The sequence below is a fragment of the Callospermophilus lateralis genome, chromosome X (assembly GCF_048772815.1).
Source record: "Callospermophilus lateralis isolate mCalLat2 chromosome X, mCalLat2.hap1, whole genome shotgun sequence".
In the NCBI taxonomy this organism is placed as follows: domain Eukaryota; kingdom Metazoa; phylum Chordata; class Mammalia; order Rodentia; family Sciuridae; genus Callospermophilus; species Callospermophilus lateralis.
In genome coordinates, this window is record NC_135325.1 from 84,628,091 (window position 1) to 84,648,176 (window position 20,086).

Genomic DNA, 20,086 nt, shown 5'->3' on the forward strand with positions numbered 1-20,086 from the left:
ATCTGAGAGCAGATGCAGGAAGAATTTAAGTAAAGGGAGAGAATGGAGGCAGGGAGGTTAGCTAGGAGGCTATTGTCACTTTTTCAACTGTGAGATGATGAGAAATGCAGTTAGGGTTGTGATATTGATCCTCTCATGAAATGGCAAATTTAGCCAGATGTGGGGGCACATGCCTATAATCCCAGCAACTCCTGAGGCTAAGGTATGAGGATTCCAAGTTTGAGGCTAGCCTCAGTGCCTTCCCTCAGTGACTTAGTGAAACCCTGTCTCAAAATAAAAATTTAAAAATGGATCAGAAGTGTAGATTAGAGGATGAGTATCCTGGGTTCAATTCACAGTACAGAAAAAAAAGAAAAAATATAAATAAATAGGACTTTGTGATGCAAAAAAATGGAAAGAGAAAAAAGTAAACAGTATTAACAAAGACTTCAAGGATTTAAAAAGTCAATTGTACCAAAGGAATTCTTTTTGATTGGTTAAACTCTCTTCTTAACTGAGTATCCTGACACTGTCAGAACAAGAATAAAGACAACACAATACTAGGTGTATTTACCACTGAAGCATCCCCCAAATATTTGGATGAGAGAAATGATCAGCAAAGTGATTCTGTAAATCTGGTTTAAAAATCATATCATAATTCCAAATTCACAAAGAAGAAAATGATGGTGTTTCGTCCTTCAGATGTCATCTTCTGATTGTATTTAAATTTCTCACCTTATTCTGATATAAAGAATTGTGATCTTAAAATGAAGACATTTCAGTGATTGAAAGTCAGAGGGAAACAAATTTCAAAAGACTGGGATTGGGGTTACTGGTAACCAGTTCTAAAAGAGAGAAACTGGACAAGGTTGCCAATGCACAAAATGAGATACATTGAGGTGTCTTGGATCAAAAGGAGGAAGGAAGAGCAGAGAGTGATCCTGTGAATAACAATAGAAGAAATTGAGGACCTGGTGAGACTGGAACCCAATTTTCACTAAAATTGAAAATGAAGTTGTTAGCTAATTACCATCTTTATAATTATGAAGGAATTCCATAAGGTATATTATTCAGAGTAGTCATAACAACCACCCATATATATCTTAACAATAAAAAATATTACTTGTTCCCATTAGAGTCTAATGAGGATTGGGCAGGTTTATAGGGAGAGGCTCTGCCTCACAGTCATTAAAAGACAGGCTCTTTCCATGTTGTTGCTCTGCTCCCCTCAAGTTCCAACAAGTCTTCTCCATTCAGCTTCTATATGGGTAAAGAGAGAATGGAGGTTAGAATAGGATGGCCCATAAAAAGAATACATATTCCGAAGGAGGATGGAGTGGGAGAGTGGGAAATGTAGTCTAGCTTTTTTCTCCAAGGGGGAGAAAATGGGTCTTAATGATCCTCGACTCCATTACTAAGATACTAAGCAATTGCTTTTCCATAATTACTCCGGGAGTTATACAAGAAGAACCTTTATGTTTTGAAAGGGAAAACATGGGACTACATTAAGAGTTTCTGAAGATGAGTGACCTCATCTTATCCCTTGCTACTCCAAACATCCATAATAGAGCAGGTCACAAGGTAGGTGCTTATATCACATTTGTTGATTAAGTAGACAGATACATTTGGGAGCATCTGTGAAATTTCAATTCCTGAAGCTTTTCAAATATGTGAGTTATTTTTTCAATTCTTCTTTAGGCAAGCGCTTTTATTATTTGCTATTTTATAAAAAGAAAAGAGAAAAAAATATTAGATTATCTCTCTACATCTTGTCTGGGACTAGAAATTTTAGGATTCAAAGTCAATTTGTGCTTGGAGATCAAAGATTCCTAAACACTCTGCCAGTCACACAAATCATTCTTCCTCAAAATATTTAGACAATTTAGTTCCATAAGGCACCCAACATATATTATTGTTCCTAACCGCATTGCCCTTTTTCCTAAATGCTACATTATATGCTGACTTATTTCCAACAAACACTTGCCTTTCTTTTTTGCAAAAGGGTATTTTTATAGCTATAATTTTCATATTGGATGGAAGAATGGGGATTAGATTAACCTACTTTATGGGTACAGCTTGTACCTCAGTAGTATTTTCACCCATAAATTGATTATGCAGAAATATTTGAATTTTGATGTATTTTTAAAGCAACCAATGTATTCAGGGTTCCCAACCTTTTTGATAGAGGAGGTATGAGGAAATGCCTAGAAAACTAAGAATGACACCCATTTTATCTGGGGCTAATTCCTTAGCCTTTTTTGCCTCCATTTTCTCATTTATAAAATAAGTATAACAGTAACATGCAGGCAGTTTTGAACTTTGTGAATTAATGTGAACTTTGTGAATTAATAAGGTGCTTAGAACAGTGTTTGGCGAAGAATAAGAACTATATGAGAGTTAGTGTTATAATTATTACTTTGTACGAAAACAGCACAGCTGACCCACAATCCATGAGAAATGCATTTTTATTTTATTTTCCAAGTTGTAGAGGTCGGCTATTCAGTTTCTTGCGTGACTACGTGTATGACCAAGGACACTCTCATTTTCCAGACAGCTGGATGAGGCTAGAGGTGCATTCTGTGGTCATGGAACAGATTAAAGCTAACTGGCCCATACAAGGAACAAGCCTACAGTAACTTTGACCTCATTAGTAATGCGTTCTGCACTAGACAAAAAACAGGACTCTCAGAACATGGATTATTCAGATTTGCTGTCCATGTTAATCAAAGTCCCCAGATGATTGCTTGATATTCTGCTTCACTTTAGCTAGGTTTACATAAGACCAAAACATCTGGATGAGAAGTGAAAAAATGCAGATGTTTAAGCCTCATGATGGGAAACATCCAGATGTCTCAAATTTGGATTTGTCATTTTGTTCTTTGTTTTAAAAGAAAAGAGAAGCCAAAGGGAAAAAAAAAAAAAACACCAAAAAAAAAAATCAACCACAGTTTGTCTTTTTTCCTTAACCTGGGTAAAATCAAGCTCAATTCTTGTTATAGAAGTTTAATATGGCCAAAAGCTGATTAAGAAGCTTTTTGATAATAGCCTTGAATGAGTTGTATTTCAGGAAGAGATTTTTTTTTCAGTTAAAGAAGTCATTTGATCTATGAGTAGCATTTGGGAGAAGCGATTGCTTTTGCAGTGAGACAATATCTTGGAAGAGTTGATCATGCTGAACTATCTGGGAAAGTATGGCTGGGATGATACCAAGAGTAAACTTTGCTAAAGAAGCTCATCAGAAATATTGGTTATTTCCTAAGAGGACCTGACTTCAACTAAATCTGCAATAAGTCAAATTTAAAAGAATCTTATAAATCTCTTCTTCTGTTTATTGTCTATATTCATGAAATATTTGCTACCTGGAAATCAACATAGGGATAAGGCTATAGGCATAAGCAAAATAAGTAGCCATTTATGAAGTGTGACTTGAAGGAAATAAATATTCATGAAGGAGTTCCCAACAGGCCTATAGTGTCCTAAAATAATTGTAACTAGGTTAAATCATGATGTTCCTAGTGAGTTACCACAATCTAGTGTTTATAATTCCACTAAACTTCTCTACCAAGAGATGATACACATTAACTAAATAGCACATTAATAAAGGTAATGACTTCTGTAATTTTAGAACTGTATGGGAACTACTTCAATCCCTTCATTTCAGTTATAGGAAAACTGAGGTCCAGAGGCTAAGTGACATGTTCAAGTGACAAATATACTCTGGAATACAGAAGCCTACAATTACGAGGCAACTGATGGATATTTTTTTTTTATAATGGTAGAAGGAAATAGAAAAGTAGTAAGAATTCAGGAGTTCATGAAGTTACTTGGTACATGGGGAATGTGAACATGTTGAGGGTAGGAGTGGGAGTTAGATGGACAAGAAGCAAAGGAGTCATAGGAATTCCAAGATAAGTAAGCTTCACTTATGAATAATTTTGTTAATATATACAACACTACGTAATACAAACAGCAGTCTTTTGTGATTGCCCCATCTTCCACAGTGGTTAAAAATCATTGTGTATAATGTTTGAGAACTGGATCATCTCATTTGGCAGATGAAGATAGAAAGGTTTAAGCTTTCCTGCAAGGACTCAAATAAGGCGTCGAAGGACTAAGCTAAGGGTTGGGAGTTGGTTTTGATTATCAACTTGTGCTCAATTGCACAAGCACATGGCAAGCAAAACTACCTTCAGATCAAAGTGAGTCTTTCCAGGTCTCTACACTGTCTTTGGCAGTATTTGTGGAGAAAATACAAATCAACTGTTCTCAAATGCTTCAAAAGGCATGGATAAAAATAAATTAGAAAAATATTCTGCACACCTGGGTTTCCCCCATAGAAAAAAACAAGGAGGAATTTTTCTCCTCAGTGTTGTCTGGTCTGCTCAAAGCACTTCGTTTAGTGAAGAGGACTGAATTAAAGCATATACTTTTTGTGTGCTAGGACAACTATTTATATAATTGTTCATTGATTATGACTATTACCTAATGACCATTCTTCTAAATGGTAGAAATCTACCTGGAAATAAAAATGTGTACACTAAAGAGAAATCTATAATATCACTATAGAATTCAGAGCTCAATCATTGCACCATACCCAACCATTTATCATTTCAATTTAAAAACAGTAATGCTGCCAGTGGAAACAAAAAACAAGTTGTCAGCATTTTTCCTTGAGCACGATAGAACCACAAAGCCATAGACCAGGCAGTAAAATTTGTTTAAAAAGCTCAATGTTTCAAGACAAGCCAGATTATTATGGGAGATATACTGTAAACTACTCATCTAATTTATTTTGCACTTATGCCAATTCACATGAAATTAGCTTTATTGGTTTGAAAGATTTCTTTTTTCCTTTCCTGTCCTTTAATGTGAGCAAACCCAGTTCTGAGCCATGTTGTGGAGGATGAGGGTCATTGATCTTCTTCTTAGCTTTTCAAATCCAGCCACAACCCAATGATGATTAAAAATTGCAAAGCCAAGACTTGACATTATTCCTTCATTCATGGAAGTTCTTTAAACTTTTTCTTTACTTCTCCACCATTGGTTTCCTTTAATCTCTTAAAACATGGCATATTAGAGTTGGAAGGGACCAGAAAGATCACCTAATCCTCTTACTTTAAAAATGAGAAACTAAGATGCAGAAATGTTGTCACTTATCCAGCATTAGAGAACCAACAGTGAAGGAGCCAAAACTAGAATTCAGGGTTCATAATTGGCCATACTCTCTACTATCCTAATTATGCCCTCAACAATTCACAGACTGGATTCTGAAAATATTCACCTATTCATCTACCTTTTCAGGTGGAGGATAGACAATGTCTTGCTGATGAAAGATACTCTAAATTATTTCTAACATCTTTATGTCACATGGATCCATTTGTGAGATCCTAAACATTACACCTATATCCTACATACACAAAGCCAAAATGAGTTGTGAATCTTCCTCCCCAAAACTACCAACAATGCTTGTGAGAGAGAATATTGATTATTCTGTACCCTAGGAGATGAACTTGCCCTTAAACTTAATCTTCCTAGCCAATGCAAGTTAGGGACATTTTCTAGATACTGTAAGACATTTTAATGTTGTTATTTTGCTTAGGATGAGTGTTGAGATAAGAGAGGCACTGTTAGCACCAACTCTAGGGCCAAACTGACTACATTCAAATTCAAGATTTGAATTTACAGAATATTTCAGTTTGGTCAAGTTACTTAAATTCTCAGTGCCTCATTGGGAAGACAGAGATGAGAATAAGGGTTATAACAATAATGTTCACTTCAAGGTATTGATGGGAAGATAAAATGAGCATATTATATGCCCAGAAGAGAACCTCACCTATGTAGTAGATACTGTAAAATTGTTATCACTTGCTTTCCCCTCTTCTTTTTTTTTAAAGATAGAAGAGAGAAAGAAAGAGAATTTTTTAATATTTATTTTTCAGTTTTTGGTGGACACTACATCTTTATTTTTATTTTATTGTATTTTGTTTTTTTATTGGTTGTTCAAAACATTACAAAGCTCTTGACATATCATATTTCATACATTAGATTCAAGTGGGTTATGAACTTCCATTTTTACCCCAAATACAGATTGCAGAATCACATCAGTTACACATCCACATTTTTACATATTGCCATACTAGTGACTGTTGTATTCTGCTATCTTTCCTATCCTCTACTACCCCCCTCCCCTCCCCTCCCATCTTCTCTCTCTACCCCATCTGCTATAATTTAATTCTCTCCCTTGTTTTTTTTTCCCTTTCCCCTCACAACCTCTTATATGTAATTTTGTATAACAATGAGGGTCTCCTTCCATTTCCATGCAATTTCCCTTTTCTCTCCCTTTCCCTCCCACCTCATGTCTCTGTTTAATGTTAATCTTTTCCTCCTGCTCTTCCTCCCTGCTCTGTTCTTAGTTGCTCTCATTATTATCAATGAAGACATTTGGCATTTGTTTTTTAGGGATTGGCTAGCTTCACTTAGCATAATCCTACAGGGATACTGCCACATCGATGTTCATAGCAGCACAATTCACAATAGCTAGACTGTGGAACCAACCTAGATGCCCTTCAATAGATGAATGGATTAAAAAATGTGGCATTTATACACAATGGAGTATTACGCAGCACTAAAAGTGACAAAATCATGGAATTTTCAGGGAAATGGATGGCATTAGAACAGTGTATTTTTATTTTTATGTGGTGCTGAGGATCGAACCCAGCGCCCTGCGCATGCCAGGCGAGTGCGTTACCGCTTGAGCCACATCTCCAGCCCCTTTTCCTCTCTTCTTTACAGAGAAAAAAATAGCTCAGCAAATTCATGCCCAACATTGAGAGCTACAGGGAATGTTTTAAAGGATTTTAACCATGAAATATATGCAAGGAAGGGTGGCATTAATTGCTAGTCATGTCTATTCATTAAAGTTAGTCAAGTATATCCTTTCCTTGAAAACATTATCATAATCTTTATTCCAACTACTATTTTATATCAAATAGCATTCTTTATCAAACTAGAAAATTATTCAGACTTTTCACAAATTCATCAAATAGATGCTCCAACTACTTTAAATTAGTGAGTTGTGGGTGTACCTCTGCAGGCACCCACCTCTCCCCACAAATAAAACAACCCTAGACGTTTTTAACAAAGAAGTAACTTTTTCATCCTGCCAAACTCCCTTAATTTTCCACTCATGAAGATTGTAACAGGTTTGAAAAGCCAAAATAATAAAGAGGAAGTTCACCGGGTCAATAAGCCATTGCATAGTTGTGGCTTTTAGGCAATCACAAGTTAAAATGAGTCAATAGTGTGATGTAGCTGCTTAGAAAGCAAATGCAGTGTTAGAATAGAGAAATACAAGTATAATGCTTGGTCTAAGGGAGGAACTCAGTACTAGCCAGACCACATCTGGTAGACTTTGCTCACTTTTGGGCACCCATATTCTAATAAGAACTTTGTCAGTCTAGAGAGATTTCAGAGGAAACATGGTCCAGATGGTCAAGTACTGAAACCATGCCATGGAAGAGATGATTGAAGGAACTGGAAATGTTTTTCCTGAAAAATAAGAAATTTAGCCAGAATGTGACATGGAATCAAAATTAGACATATTCAGTGTAGTCCCAAAGGGAGAACCAGTATAATAAGTACAACTCATGAGGAGGCAAATTTAGGCTCAGGATCAGAAAGCTCTGTCTAAGGATATAAACTACCCATAAACAGAATGTGATGCATTGTAAAATGGTAAACTTTGTCAATGAAAACCCTCAAGAGACTGGGAAAATGCACGAAGGACTTCTAGTTTAAGTGTGAGGTTGAAATGGTTGATATCTAAGAATATTTCCAACTCAAACCTGTGACTATAGCCCCATGACTATATACTCAGATTATTGAAATACCTATCTAGCAGGATTACTTTCTAATTGACCTTCACCATTACTGTTGATCTATTTAATGTTTAGTTACCTCTCCTTCTCTCTCTCTCTCTCTCTCTCTCTCTCTCTCTCTCTCTCTCTCTCTCTCTCTCTCTCTCTCTCTCTCTCCTTTCCTCCCACTTCCCTTCCCCTCCACTCCTCTACTGTTTCCTCTTTTGTCTCCCTCAGACACAAACACTTGTTTAATAATTCAGGCACATTTAGTTATGTGCCAGACACTGTTCTAAGGATTAAATGGATATACACACAATTTATATAAGACTGGATGGGTCCAAAACTTTTCTGATTTTTGTACCTACTTCACAACTGTCTCTGGAACCTTATTCCTCCCTCTTCTCAAAAACATATCCTCTACTATTAAAGTCGTCCTAGTTATGTTAAACTCATGTTTTACCCTGTGCCTTTTTATATATTGTACTTCTTCCTGAAACTCTTGCAGTACTTCCCTTCACAAAGTTAAGTGGCACTCATTCTTCAAGGCCATTTCTGGTCTACCTTTTACCTAACATGCTTTGACTATTACAACTCACTGTGACTCTTATTCCTCTGCATTTCTAAACACAGAATTACCATATGTCAAATCTCTAGATTTATCTAATTTATGGTATTCTGAATGAGGAAAAGATAATGTTCCCAAATAAAGTGACTTATTCAAATTAACCCAATGAATTAGTAGCAGAGCACCCCCCCAAAAAAAATCTTTCTATTCTCACCCAGGGTGCTTTAGAATATAATTGCTTTGAATCTGTTCACCTTCTAAGGTGAATTCTAAACTCAAGAATTGCTTCATTTTCAATTTTTTTTTCTTTTTATCTCCAGAGCACATGTTACTTTATAAGGCACATTGTTGCTGCTCAGTAAGCTCTTCATTGTTTGAGTCTACATGGAAAGTTTTATTGAGCTTCCTCTCTGGAAGCAATGTTTCAGTCACTGGGATACAAAAATGAACAAAACAAATACAGATACATGTCCCAATAGAGCTCATATTATAACATATGGTCAATAATATCCTACAAAAGAAAGATTCTTTAAAAGAATATTTTATATGATTTGCCCTTCTGTAAAACTTTCTTGCATACTGTCAAACTAACTTGAACTAAAATAACACTGACTTTACCATGTGGAACAATTGTGGAAACTGAATTCTTATCTTTGTGTTTCAATATGACCATCAGAAGGGTAATAGGTCAGTCTGGTGTAAAAGAAAATAAATCCTAGAAGCTTTCAGCTTTGTCCATTCTAATTAGGGTCAGGTCCAATCTAACTAGATCCAACCTGAGTTGACTACCACAAAGAACAGAAACCACACCTGACCAATGAGCTCTGTTATTTGGCTTTATATCTTAAATTTAAAATCCAACCAATCACCAGAAATCACTAGTTAATATGAAAATTGAAATAATTAGTAGATACTGAGTATTTTATGCTGAGCTTTGTATTAAACATGCAGAGAATCCATAGGATAAGTCATAGACCCTGATTCTGGTAATACTTGACAATGAATAGGCTGTAGGAAAGCAGAAATTCTATAAAGTCTGGGTGAATGTGAACATAGATACAAAACTACCAAATATGAAATATATGCACTTCATATCCAACTTCTCCCCCTTAGTCAAACCAAGCATATGTACAAGGAGCATTATTAGGAAAGGGGATGACTTAAGGGCATAAATGAAAAGTCAAAATTAACAAAATCTGAAAAATGTCCCAATTCTGATGTTGTGCCTCAATGGATGAAACTTTGTTTCTCTGAGAGTTTGCCTGAGAAGCTGAAGGAGCTCTTTTTCTCTCCACTCTTCACTTCCCCCACAGACCAGTGCAGACTATGGAATGTAAGTCCACAAACCGCCACATCTCCACTCTTTACCTTGTGAGGAGGCCAAAAATGTTTAGCTATGTCAGTGGGTCCAATAGCCAAACCTCATATTTTTATGCATAAATAATTGGGAGTATGTGTAACACTCTGTCCTCAGGGTGTTCAGGGACTGGGAGGGTGTAAATCATCTTAGAGTGCTGAATAAATGCAGATTGATAAAGAAATGTACACAGGTTTACACATATAAATTCACAGATATTAATATGCTGGAACATTTTCTGCAGCAACCTACAAATAACAACTGGACCTCAAATATTTGAAAAAAAGATTTATAAGTCCAGCAACAGTTCCTTTGCTGTTTCTCCTTTAGGAGCTACAACTGGTGATTTTTATGTGACTTCTAACAGCTTAGCTAGTGATCTGTAAGTTCCAGCAGCTTGAATAAGGAGACTCAATCTCAAGGTGTGAGAATTCAATCACAAAGCAATCCAGAAAATTCCAGTCTCATTTCATAAGAATTCCGTAAAGAAAGAGAGATGTCTTGAGAGAAAACATTTTGGGTCAAAGACCCTAATTTTATTCTCTGAAGTGTTCCCTTAGAGTACATTCATTTAAGCTTATATATGATGATGGTTCTGAACAAACTTTAGGACCACTTTGGGGATCTAGTGAAATGTGTGGATCCAATTTCTCAAAAACAAAACACACATACAAAAAATACATAGTTTTGCACAGATTACAACCTGAGGGAATTTCCTATATCTCTAGAAGCACATCAATGGAAGTTACTAAAGGTCAGTGGCCCCCAATTTAGAGTGCCTCCTTTAGAAATTGAAAGCAGAACATAGGTAGAAGGATACATAGAAAAAAGGAAGAAAGTTAACACTTTCAAATGTAACATACTTGAAGAATATGAGCAATCTGTAATTGTAATTGTGATAGCCCCCATCTCACAAATTAAAAAACAAAAATAAAAAATAATGTGAAGAGTTGTACAAAGCTCTGAGCTTTTTACTCTGCAAAAATAAAAGCAGAATATGCTTAAAGATATTCTTGCAGGATGTAGAAATTGTGACCCTTGGCTGCTATCATTTTCTTTTCTGTTTTTCTTGCCAAACAAATGTTATGAAAGAATATCTCCAGGCATTCATTCTACCCTGAGGGTTAAAAACATGTACAGGATGGAAACTGGCAGAATGCTGAAGTTGGCGGACTCATCTGCCTTGCTAAAGCTTCTAGAGACTTTCAAGGGCTCTAGGGATGAGGGAGTTGTCTTTTTTGGAGAAAATCAGGTCACAAAAAAGTGGCCAAATCTTCAGAACAATTGAGCCATGGCAGCAGATACAAGTAGAAAAAAAAGTTCTTCAGTGTAGATCCCATGATCTCAGAATGCTGTATTTTACATTAAGAGCATCTACAGGAAATACTTTTGCCAGCACAAATAATCAGGAACCTTTCTCAAATGGAGAAGCTGGGAACAAAACAGCAGAGACATTATATCTTGGGAGGAGATAAATGATTGAGGCTTTGAGACAGGATTCCTTGTGGCTAAAATTCTCAAAAAGAATTCTATGGCAGCTACAACCACCCTCAGATATCACTGAATTTCCAATGGTATTTCATAATTCTCCTTCCTCCAAGAAAAACAATATTATAGTGTCATTTGTGTAATTAAGTTTCTCAACAAACTTTTCTCAGCTCCTCTTATAGGCTCTGCACTTTTCTAGCCACTACAAACAGTTCAGAGAAAAAGGGTATAGATACTATTAAGGAACTCACAGGCTAGTGGAGGAAATGAAAACACAAGCATGTAATTATAAGTGTTCTAAGTGCATTCAGAGTTGCATGTGCAATATGTCAAGTATAACAGAGGAAGGAGAAACTAAGTCAGCTTGAGGAAGTGACACTTTGACTTAGTTCATGAAAGAGGAGCAACTTTGCTACGTAGCCAAATGTAAGAAAGCTATTCCAAGAAAAAAGACCAAAAATACAAAGAAATCAAGAAATGAAATAAAGTGCATATCTGAGGAATAAAAACAGAATATTGTCAGTGGAACACAACATGTGACAAGTTAAACAGAAAAACAAGTGTTAGACCCATTGATTTTCAACAGCCATGATCTATGACACACAACTAATTTTTAATAAGGAATTAGGTTGACCTATATGGCCTTTAAGGAAACTTTCAACTTGATATTAACTCTGTGAAATAGCTAAGAATACTTTCTGTAAATACATATTTTTACCTCTAGAAGTTCTTTTTCTGTATTCTGCTTCCTAAACCAAATTCATCTCAGAAATGCAAAATGTAAACCTCACTGTTGAAAAACAAATTTCCATGAAAGCAATATGAATGATGACTGCCTACTGCCTTTTAAAGGAGTCAGTACACTTCCCAGCTGAACCAATAAGACAGAGTTCATTTCACATTTTTGAGGTAAAATTCACAGAACATAAAATTAACCATTTTAAAGTACACAACTCAGAGGCATTTAGTACATTTGCAGTGTTGTCCAACCAACACTTCTATCTGGTTCCCAAATATTTTCTTCATATCAAAAGAGAGCCTTATATCCAGTAAGCACTCACTCCTTCTTTCCCCTGTTCCCCCTTTTCCCTAGGCCTTGCCAACCTCTCATCTGCATTTTTCCTTTATATATTGACCTATTCTGAATAGTTCATATAAGTGAAATCAAACAATATGTGACATTTACTCTCTGGCTTATTTCATTGAGCATAATCTTTTTGAGGTTCATAATGTTTAGCATATATTAGTACTTCACATCTTTTACTGACTGAGTAGTATTCCATTATGTGTATATGTTTCTATATACTCATCAGTTGACATTTGCATTTTTTCCACGTTTCAGCTAGCATGAATAATGTTGCTATGCACATTAATATATAGGCTTTTATTTGAACACTAGTTTGCAATTCTTATTGATATATACCTAAGAGTACATTCACTGGATCATATGGTGATTCTTTTGAGGAACTAGCAAACTATTTTTCCATGGCATCTTCACCATTATATACTCCTACAAGCAATCTATGAGGGTTCCAAAATCTTCACATCCTCCCAAACCGTTGTTATATTCAGTTTTTTTTTTAAATCATGACCATCCTAGTACATTTAAGTAAGATAGAATATGCAACAATGTAAGACACATAGAGAAAATCTACTTGATGACCAATTTGGTAGACTATTGCATCAACCAGGGAAATATTAGCTGTCTCTGCCTATAGCTTTTAAAAAATTTATGGACAGAATGATTGATTAAAAACATGATTGCCAATTAGTGATTAGTAACATGCTTCTCAAAAAATCTGTTAACTTCATTCTTGAGAATATATAATGATATATATATATATATATATATAAACATATAATTTATACACAAAATACATACATATGTGTGCGTGTGTGTGTGTGTGTGTGTGTGTGTGTATTCCTCAAATGTTCAAAAAGGAAATTAAGTAGTGAAATTGTGCAACCAGTTACAGTCACATGGCTAGGAAAAAGAAAGAATATCACCTTAAAATTTCATGAAGACAAGATAGAATATCTTTCTCCTCTATAAGAAATATACTTCCTTGCTAACATTAAAGTCTATAGAGATGCTGTTTTCTCTGTCACAAGCTCATTTGTACAGAATATCTAAGCCATCTAACCCCTAGGGGCAGCTCAGGATTTCTTTATCATCAATTAGAGCTACAATAATTTTCCAGTGATTTCAATTCTGATCACACCCCTGAGGGAACTAAACTTCTTGGGTGGGGTGGAGAGCAGAGAGCTTTGTATGAAAATTCTAGTATTGAGCAGTCTCCAGTGAGCCAAAGCAGCTGGATGAGTAGTGTAAAGAAAGTTATATGAACCTGGGAGTAGATTATGTGACTAGCCCTGATTTCCAGAAGATCAGGCCAGCAAACATTTGCCAAAATATCTAACAGATGACCCTTGGTGCAAAAAGAAGCATAAAATCCATGGAAGAGACCAAAACTGGACCACTATTTTTCTTTATACATATTGTGTGTCTGTAAGTAGTACCAACGATCAGGTAGTGATGATGCATGTATGTATCTAGGTCTTTCCATGAGGTTAATATAGAAATCAAGGACTAAGAAAGAGCTTCTTCAACAACAAAGAAACAAGATGTCATAGTAAAAGATTGAATAAAAGTGAGATATGATGTGGAGAGTTTATACCTGTGGAGTTCTGCAGAAAAATTAAAATAATATTCTGCTGTCATTTTAAGGTCTGACATAGGTATAAGAATGGAGAGTGACTCCATGAATGGAGAGGAATGTGAAGGATGCCTAAAAATGTTTTTTGAAAAACTGCATTCTTAATCTGCCTTTGTGCCCGAGAATTTCAATGTTAGACTAGTTAATTATTTAAGTATTGTCATCAGGGAACCTGAAAGTCCACATATTATATATTAGAACCAATGTAGGCCAGGATAAACACAAAATGTATTGATTAGAGATATTTATTAATTATAATCTTCCAAATAATATGATAATTGTAGTTACCATTTTCATGGTATTTACTTGTGTGGTGCACTACACTAAATATTTTAGGTGTATTATCTCATTTAATCTACACTAAGAAGAAGAAAAATATTATTATTCCTCTCTTGCTGAAGGGAGACTGAGACTCTGAGGTTGTAAATGACTTAGGTAGATACATAAAGATTGCTAGTTACAAAAACAGAACTCAAATGTGTGTGTGTGTGTGTGTGTATAATCTAAATTTTGATCAATTGATAGAATTAAGGGTGCATATTGCTATCACAAAATGCATGTTTTGTATGTTTCCTATCACAAAAGAGAAATTAACATTCAGAAAAACTGGTATATTTAAATGTTAAGGATGATAGGTTAATGGAGGTGGAGTTTGGTAAGAAAAAATTTAACTCAACCATTAAAACAATTTTAAAATAGACTATGTGTTCCTTAAACAACAGTATTATGCTTCAGGTATTTGTATTGACTCTTCTTCGGTGCTAGATAGAAAGAAGAAGTATTTCTTATATATTTAGCAGATGATTAGATTAGTGTCAGGTACCACAATTAATTACAGGTAGTTTGTCTTCATTTGAAAATTTACAAAGAAAAAAATATAGTACTTTAAAAAGTTTACACTGACTCCTTTTCTTTCTTCCTTTTTTTTTTTTTTTTTTGTACAAGGATTGAACTTAGGGGCACTGGACCACTGAGCCACATCCCCAGCCCTATTTTGCATTTTATTTAGAGACAGGGTCTCACTGAGTTGCTTAGTGCATTGCTAAATTGTTGAGGTTGGCTTCGAACTCATAATCCTCCTGCCTCAGCTCCCCAAGCTGTGGGGATTACAGGCATGATCCACCCGGCTGGTATTAATTTCTTATTGTTTAGGTAGATGTAGGTGATCCAAATAGTATTATAAATAATAATCTTGAGGACCCAGTTTCTCTTCGATTTATTGTTCTTCTTTGTATTTTAAAATAGCTGCTAGAGTTCCAGGCATCAAATCCTTAATCCAGCTACCAAATGAAAGCAGTAGCAGGACACACCATGTCTTAGAACATTTTCTAGAAGTCAAATATTTCAACCCCCACATTTATTCCTGTGTCAATTACCCATTGCTGCATTAAAATTGTTCCCCAAATTAGCAGTTTAAACAACTCACAGTTGTGTGGGTCAGGAATCTGTGCATGGCTTAGCTGCATCCTCTGTAAGCCTTCAGAAAAGGTGCTAGCTGAAGCTATAGTTTCATGTGAAGACTGGGAGAAATTTTCTTTCAAAATTTATATACCTGGCAGATAGCACAATTCAGTCCTTTGCTGGAAGTTAGCTGGAGATTGCTTATAATTTCTTGCCTCTACCAACTTTATCCCATTATTCAGAAATTAGTCACATAGTTTACACTCAGATGCAAAAACATATAGGAAAGAAATTCCAGGTGGTTATGTGTAAAGATAAAATTAATCATTCTACTATTAAGGAGGAAGTTTAGTACAGAATATTGTGGAACAATTCATAAAGTCTATCACAAATATTTTATATACTTTGTCTCCTTGATTTCTATAGTGACCCTGTAAGGTAAAAAACTTGCCCCATTGTGCAGATGAGTACTTTCAGGCTCAGCCTTTGTTAAGTAACTTTTCTAAAGTTACAAAACCATTTATGTGGGTGAAAAGATGTAAGGAGGTAATGCATTGAACAACCCTGATGAAAGAGTGGCACTCACTCCAACCTTTTGATGTGTAGAAGGGCAAATATCTTAAGCTTCCAATGTAGAGATCCTGCTCAAATATCAGCCATTTTGAAGCATTGTGATCTTGGTATATTATTATGGTACAACTTAGGTAAAATTACTGAGAAACCAAGGAGATCTACAAACTTCTAAATGACTGGGAAAAAACCAGTTGGTTTGAAAATTTCTTGTGAGCATTGTCGTGGATACACTTTTTGCATTTCCAGGAATACTGATGGTTACCTGATTTTTCTTGGTTGTGAGTGTATATATTGTCTTTAAGACACATTAATAATTTGCATAGACATATGCAATAGAGAAGAAAATAAATGTTTAATAACGAAATACTTATAACTTTGATTATTCTAATAGTGACTCCAATATACTCAGCTGAAGGACATTTGGGACAAGGAAAGAAAATGATTTGAATAGGTGAGTCTTATCAATTATGAAATTGTTGTTAGCAACAATTTCATAACCAAAGCCCTATATCTAGGACTTTGCATAAAGCAAAATTCTAGTTTTCTAATGAGTTCAAATTCCCAGATATTTACGTAGAATAACTAACCTTTTGACATCTAGATCCTTCATATCATGCTGGTCTCTTGGGATCCTGGTTCCAAATTTCATTTCCTTTTACTACCCAAATCCCACCATGACACTCTGCCCAGAGTGTCTAACTTCATGTTTTTTCCATTCTCTGTCTCATAATTTTTTATCTATCTTCCATTTGCTTTATCTTTCCCTCTGACTCTTTCTTCCTCTGCATGAGTCTCTATGACCATCACAACACAGATCATTGATGAAAGAAGGAAAGGAAAATGAAAAAAAAAACCTAATTCATTCATATTATGTTTACATCGATAAAGTCATGTTCAATATTGTATGTACTGAGAATAGGCTAGGTCTAAATAATTTCTCATTTCTGGTTCAACTTGGCAGAATTCTTCTGAGAGAATAAAGTTCTCTGAATTCCTTGGGATATTTTAGGGGGAAAATTTTTAAAGGCCCCATAATCAATCTATCGATAGTATTGCATGTTAAGTTTATCACCTCCACTTAGTTGCTTTATAGAAGCCATCAAATCTATGATTAAAAGCTGGGTGGACATGTAAGTTCTTAATGTTTACAAAACATCACAGAAAAAATGTTCATAACTGGGCTACAATGTAGGAAGGCTTATATTTGGCTATAACTTCTATGATATGTTCTTTACCCTTTGCTCCACATCAGTAATAAAATTATGTTTGTAGTAGAACTTTGACAGGCTCTTAATTCTGGCAGAGCTTCCATGAGTGTCCTAAAGGACACAAGAAATCTAGAGCATATGGAATACTTGGAAGATGATGCTTAGTTAGAAAAGCAAGGATATCACTGAGACATGAAAACCTCATTTGTGAATTATAATGACAGATGAGGTTGATATGAGTAAATTTATGTGCCTGTCAAGTATTCTAATAGTAAACCTTGGAAGATAATTCAAGTATTAAGGTCCACATATGGAAACCACCAGGCTCTGCTGTAGCTAAGTCCGACTTTGCTAGGAAATGGCCTATCAACTGCCTAAATGTATTAAAATATCAAGGGCTATTTGAAGCCAATAGAAATGTCAACATGCTGAGAAAAGCTTATCATAAGTGCCAATGCATTTCTTTGGAGGCTTTCACAGGGTACACAGCTGTTCCTATAACCTTAACCAAAGAGCATGGGCCTCTCTCTGTGAAGGTCAGCTTCTTCCAGTAAGTGTGCAGTTCCACAAGTGACACATGAAGAGGACTGAGCAGCACTTCAGAATATGCATATTCCATATTCAAGGGTAAATATACCTGCCTTTTTAAACAAAATGCAAAATCCAGAAAAACTACTAAGGAGTTCTTGTCACTTTGGAAAGGTGGGAGTCAGTAAGAAGAAAAAGTAGAGGTTCTACTTGGACAGTTTTCTTTGTGCTTTTAATGTTTACCTGTAGAACTAGCACACAAAATACCTACTATATTCCAAGAACTATGCATATGCTTTTCATGTGTCATTGTATGTAACCCTCTAAATACAAGAGCAGAAATCAAGGCCTGTAGAAGTGACTGGTATAAGGATAAAACATACCTAGAAGTGGCAGAATTCAGAATCAAATCCAAGAAGGCTTACCTCCGGAACTGATGTTTAGTCAAAAGATACTCAGGCAAAGAAGACAAAAAACAGTGATTCTCTCTGGGTTTTTTATAGAGTTGGGGGGCAATATTAGCGATTGAATGGAGATAGATAGAGAAACAGATGAGACTAGCAGATTGATTTCAGAGTAATATTCGTGTCATTCGTTATTACAAACTGTTTTAACATTCATTATCTCAGTTAATTCCTATAATATCCCATGCAGCAGGTGTTATAGTCCCAACAATAAACACAGATATAAATATAAAATGCTTTAAAAGATTTTTTTTTTCTGGAATGTCCAAGTACTTGCCTCTTTCTTTTGAAAAGTACTCCTCCCAGTCAGCAGTCTACAGTTAAGCTTGCTTCTTCCTCTCTCTTGTACATCATTTAGTCTCATTTCTTAACCATCATTTTAAAATGCCACCCAAGAAGCTTAGGAAGGAGACCACCATGACCTGAAAGGAAAGAAATTGGAAACTACAATGCAAGCCTGATGATTCTAAGTTCTATTGAATGGGAGAAAGATGTTAACGTTTGAGCAGAGATAGTTAAAGTCTCCTATAACTTTTCAGTTCAGTGAGTTACAAAGAGAGCAGACAGATAGAATTTCCCTTGTCTGATAGGCAAAAAATAAAATTAAGAAAATTCACTGTTAGTCTGTGAATGTTTTAAAAATTGTTTTTAAAAAGTCACTTCTAAAACAAAGTGATTTTCTCATTTTTTCTTGTTGATGCCCTAACCTATCAGTAAACAACTTTCAGCCTCCTCTCTCTATACAGGGTTAGAAAATATTTAGGAAAAAGAACATAATAGATTTAAATGGCCTTAAAGAGAGTACCCTGAGAATCTTAAAAAGAGAGGGGTAAAAGAAGAAAGATCTCCAACATGGTTTTCAAAGTGAAAAAAGTGGGAGAAAAACAATGTTGAATAAAAAGAACAGCAACAAAACTGTGTGAATCACTAAGATGGGCAATGTCTAATGTAATATGCTGCCACATAAACAAGTTTATGCTATTTTTTAAAATTTATTTTTATTGTTGGTTGTTCAAAACATTACATAGTTCTTCATATATCATATTTCACACTTTGATTCAAGTGGGATATGAACTCCCATTTTTACCCCGTATACAGATTGCAGAATCACATCGGTTGAATCAATTGACAAAATTGTTGGATTTCTCCAACCTAGGTTTCAAGTTTGTTTCCCAAAACCCAGAAACATTCAAGATATTTTATTTCTCCATTTTTTTCTGTTTATTAGCCTGTTTTCTTTTTTGAGAGAGAGAGAGAGAGAGAGAGAGAGAGAGAGAATTTTTTAATATTTATTTTTTAGTTCTTGGCGGACACAACATCTTTGTTTGTATGTGGTGCTGAGGATCGAACCCGGTCCGCACACATGCCAGGCGAGTGCATTACCGCTTCAGCCACATCCCCAGCCCCAATATTAGCCTGTTTTCTACTAGATATAATTTGATAAACTCAATTAAGGCATGGAATTAAAAACTCAGATGAGTTATTATACCCCCCAGGCATGTACACATTTTAGGAGAAGATTTCAGTGTAGACTTAATCCAAGGAATGAAAGGATATGGTGGGAATTTTGGGAACTGAAGCAAGTCAGATAGAAATTCATTGTGGGACAGGGAGGGGTTTCAGCACATTTAAGTTCACAGCATGGATGCCTACCTATATTGGTGCTGCTGCTATGACTGCACAAATCGCTGGGGAACAGAGCTGTTTTTAAAGTTGATGAATTACACTACACACCAAAACTATTACAATAATAAAAATATAGTCTCAAGGACCGCACTAGGCAAGAAATTAAAAATTCAATACTCATCAGAGTTTGAGAGGAGATAGAAAGGCAATCTCCCAATGACATAGATTCCCCACTTCTAGACCCCCAAATACATTTTATAATAAACATTATCAAGTAGTGTATTGCAGTGGGGAAAAGTAAGGATATTTTTCTTCACAATA